This window comes from Nelumbo nucifera, chromosome 1 (assembly GCF_055504915.1).
Source record: "Nelumbo nucifera cultivar China Antique chromosome 1, China Antique-T2T, whole genome shotgun sequence".
In the NCBI taxonomy this organism is placed as follows: Eukaryota; Viridiplantae; Streptophyta; class Magnoliopsida; order Proteales; family Nelumbonaceae; genus Nelumbo; species Nelumbo nucifera.
In genome coordinates this window covers 51332132-51336870 of record NC_142649.1, presented here as the reverse complement: position 1 = coordinate 51336870, position 4739 = coordinate 51332132, and the positions used below count along the sequence as shown (strand labels likewise).

The 4739-nt window shown below is 42.7% G+C and overlaps 1 non-coding gene across 1 annotated transcript; it reads right to left on the bottom strand.

Annotated features, from left to right (window-relative positions):
* Positions 1–4356: 4356 nt before the first annotated feature.
* On the bottom strand, positions 4357–4463 carry LOC148803253 (small nucleolar RNA R71). Its single transcript, XR_016081657.1, has one exon. It is a non-coding gene; the product is annotated as a small nucleolar RNA R71 (small nucleolar RNA).
* Between the last annotated feature and the right edge of the window lie 276 nt (positions 4464–4739).

Below are 4739 nucleotides of genomic sequence, written 5' to 3'. Positions count from 1 at the left end.
GGGGGATGGTCTCCTTGAAGGACAAAGGAAGACCGGGAGTAGAGGATCAACCGGGAAGGCTAAGGCAAGAGAGGGGAGTGACGAGACAGCTGAACAGGGAGTCCAATGATTGAGTGAATCAATGGTCGAATGAATCATCTCTCATTTTGGGGAGAATCTCTATTTATAAGAAGGGATCCCGAGGTCCTAGAAGGGAGGAGCAAAAAGTGCTTGATTCCTAACAAGAAAGAGAATATTAGATTCGTTGTCGGTCATTAAGGAGCACTACTAGGGTTTCGCCACATGTCTTATGAGATCTCTCAAAGGTTGACTTCCCTTTCACCCGAGGATCCTCATAATCCACGCGTGCTACTTCCTTTCGCATCCTACTTAACCGACATGGTGCCAATGACGTCATTGCATAGCGGGTGGCCCCTTTACTAATCCTAAATGGCGCTTCACCATGTGTGTAATTTGAGGTTGTACGTGCAGTCGATGTTTGAGTTCGGTTCTTAGCGATTCGCAGCTCTGTAATGGTCTCGGGTTTATCGCAAGACCGCGCTCATTCAAAGTTCATCGCAGAACCGCCTGTATATGAGGTTTATCTTAAAGTCATACACGACCAAGGTTCATCGCTGAAACACGTGCATATAAAATTCATCGCGGGTTCAACTAAAACCTGTTTTTGGGTTTATATCAGACACAAGTCCATTGCAAATGTGTGATTTACTATGTATTCATCGTGAGTTTGCGATGAATTATAAGTTCATCGCAGACGATCGATGAACTATGAACTGATCACAAGCGTTCATATGGTATCAATTTAGTGTCTTCTGTGCTCTAAAGGATTGACCGAGCACTATGTACCTACATTAGCCCCTTGCTATCAGTAAGTGGAACCTTATCGATAAGCATTTTTGTCCTAAGATTTGCCCTGAGGTTGATATGAATTGAAGTGTGAATTGGTCTATTTGGTCAGGAGATTGACCCTAATTGTTGGTTTGTTTTTTTGGGTCTTGGTTGGGTGGGAAGAGAAGTCTGTTTAGATCTTAGTCAACCCCCTACTTGTTGACAAGCTGAGAGTTGGTCAGTTTGGCAGCCATGTGTCTAGCCTATTAATGGATTTTGGGCAAAAGTTGGATGTTTCATCTCTATGTTTTTACCCATTGTATGATTTTTCCCCCTTGTCTTTTGATAATTTGTTTTCCTCCAGTGGGTAAACCGTCATCGAATTTGTGAATCTCAGCCTCCTACCCACTAGCAGGAAGGGAATTATCAAAAGACAAACAAGGTGCTCTTTAGGTGTGGGCGTTCAGCCCCCTTGTGTATAGGGGCACTGTTTCTATACCCGGTTTACTCCTATTCGAGTGCTCGGTGTCCTTACATATGCTGTCACTATTGAGGGATGGGAAGGATAATCAGGCGCTGATTATGTGGCAGCTATCATTAGCGCCTCTTTTAACTGTCGTATCTTATTAAATGCGATCCGTTCGCATGTGTGGCCCTGACATGATATCTGATATTTAAAGTGGCGGTTGATGTCATAGCACTATGTTTAAATTAATGCGTTGTTTTGTCCCGCCTTTTGGAGGGCATATTTGTAAATTTCATTATATTGCTTTCTTGTTAAGCGTTGGCTGAAGACCTGTACTCATGCCTACTCATCTTCCCTTGCGCTGTTTGTCATTCCCGACATGTGAGAGGCATGTATAAAAAGACAGCGAGCCCCCTTCAAATCTCTACTTCATCTTCTTGCCATCATCTTTCTGTTCACTCTCTGTGTCTGCTTTGTCTGTCCTACAACCCTTTTTGTGCTTTCATTCTTGTTTTCCAGTCCAGTCTAGCTATTGTCCTACAACCCTTCATCTACTTTGTCAGAGAGGTCAATAAAATAGAGCTGTTGTCAATGCACGAATTGGCCATAGCGGCTGATGGAGGACGGGGTTTCTGGCCTCCGATGCTCGTGACTAGGGGTAAAGGTGGTCCATTCAACGTTGTCGATGACACCGAGTTGATGTGTCTTTGTGGCCGGCCAGATCGGTTAGTTTCGTATAAATGTTAGGAACCTAGGATTGACAACTCGAAGTCCCCTAACAGTTATACCGCATAGACACAACACATATTGGAAAATCCAATGTATTGTCAAATGCTACAGGACTCTGGTCTTCTTCGGTTCATGGACTGCTACACGGGTCTTTGCAGTAGAAAAGGGGTAAAGTATGTAAAAACCCTTTTGGAACACTGGTGTTGTCGTACCCACACATTCGTGGGTGTGTTTGGTGAGTTCACCGTCATCGTGGAGGATGTCGTTGCCTTGCTAGCGTTGCCCATAGGTGGGTCTGTGTCTGCTCAGCATCTCCAACACCTAGAGTCTATTCTTGCCGAAAGTAGGCAGCTCTGTGATGAGATTGCCGTGTTGAAAGCACTAGTGGACCAATCGTTTGCCTGGGGTAAAATGCCATTGGAAGCGTGGTTGGAATATTGGTTCGAGTCCCATGGTAGGATGGATGTAATGGTGCGGGGACCCGATAGCCAATGTCACCTCTCCACTTTCATTCTCTATGTAGTCTCCCATTTCCTCTTCTCGGGGTTACCAGATTTTGGATTGTGCACCATTTTGGTGCCCCTCACCGTCCTTGTTGCCAGTGGCCACCAACTGCCCTTAGCTTTTATGTTCTTGGGTTATTTGTATGAGCAAATGGATGACACCATCTAGCAGATAATGGACCCAAGTTGCAAGAGGCATATTAGCTACATCTGTGTCCCCTTCCTGTGGGGATGGTTTTGTGTGAGCACTTTGACCTCAGCGTCACATCTTGCACTCTTTCCCCGATGCACGTTGTTGTTTCCACCATGGAGGGAGATGAGTCTAAAAATAAAGTGATCGAGGTCTACAAGGGGAAACGCTGGCTTCCTGCTAATAGGCATAACCAATTCAAAACAAGTGAAATTGACTAGAATGCGAATTTGGTAACCTATATTCAATTCTACGAATTGGAGAGGAAATCTTAAGTTGTCTTCTTCTTTAATTCTACGAATTTGGTAACCTATATTCAATTAGGGTTTAATGGTTTTTCTTTGTTGAGTCTTTCTTTCTTTCTATTATGCGAACCATGATGGATGTTAATTCGGATTTGTAATTAATATTTTTAGCTGATCTGATTGATAGTGATTCAGTCTTGGGATTTCTTGATTAGGGTTTTCGATTATAAGAGAAGTTTTGGCCGAATTATTCTTATTTCTTGGATTACTTGAATTGCTTGAGAAAGGGTTTAGGTAATCAGAACAACTAATCATGAAAATGGATTAAATGTATCTTAGAGATAATATGCATGATTCGTTTGGCATTCATTCAACAAGAATTGATTTCCTTCAAATTCTTTGTTCTTAATGCATCTATGGCAATTAAATTCTTGATAGAAATATAAGTGTTGTTGTGCATAGATAGAGTGGGCTGTGTTCGAAAGAGGCTGCTCATACAACGAGGAATTAGCCAACCCATTACTGAATTCAACTTCGGTTGGATAGCTTAATGGTGTAACTGCTGAACCTGTTCTGCTAGTATTTGCATGAAGCACTTCCTCTCATTACTTAAGGCGGTTTGATCCTTGAATACTTAAGGTAATTTGCTAATTAGGAGTTAAGTTTATTTCTGTTTAACCTTTTGGATGGTCAGATAACAAATGGCTGATTCGGTACTAGTAGTTGTTGGATTAATCCTTGTGGGAAGGATACTCTACTCATCAGTATATTACTTGATCGGTTAGTGCACTTGCTAGTGTCTTCTAAACGCATCAAGTTTTTGGCACTGTTGCCGGGGATTATCACAACAATATTATGAACCATCTACTGTTGTTAATCTGATTTTGTATAATATGTTTATGATATGTGTGTATTAGTATCTTTTCGACTTTGACTTGTACAATATATGACACACAAAAGTGAAAAGGAGAGCATCATCTATGATCCAGAGATTGAACGAACTCTCCACCGCTGCCTTAGAGCTTCTAAGAAAGGGAAAGCTGAAAGTACAGAGACGGCCGAGCAAAGGACCATGATGGACTATGCCATGCCAACCCTCACCGGGGCAGCCTCGAGCATTGTGAGACCAGCAATAGCTGCTAACAACTTTGAGATCAAACCAGCAATTATTCAGATGATCCAGAACATAGTTCAGTTCTGCGGCTTGGCTAATGAAGATCCAAACACTCACATTGCCAACTTCTTGGAGATATGCGACACATTCAAGCACAATGGAGTTAGTGATGATGCAGTGAGGCTCAGATTATTTCCGTTCTCAGATTATTTTGGTCTCTACATGGGATGAAATGGCCAGTTGCTTCCTATCCAAGTATTTCCCTCTGTCCAAGGCTGTAAAGATGCGGAATGATATCACCACCTTCTCTCAATAGGACGGGGAATCATTATATGAATCATGGGAGCGCTACAAGGAATTACTGAGGAAGGTCCCTCATCATGGACTTCCCGTTTGGCTCCAAGTTCAGACATTTTACAATGGTTTGACCGAAGCAATAAGACTATTATGGATGCTGCAGCTGAGGGATCCATTAAGAACAAGAACCCTGAAGTTGCCCATGCACTCATTGAGGAAATGGCTGCAAATAATTATTAGTGGCATTCCAAGAGAGCCCAAGTTAGGAGACAACCCGGCCTTCACAATGTAGACACCTATACAGCACTATCTATACAAATCGGCGCCCTCACCAAGAAGATAGATGAAATGCAGTTGGCAGTCATGC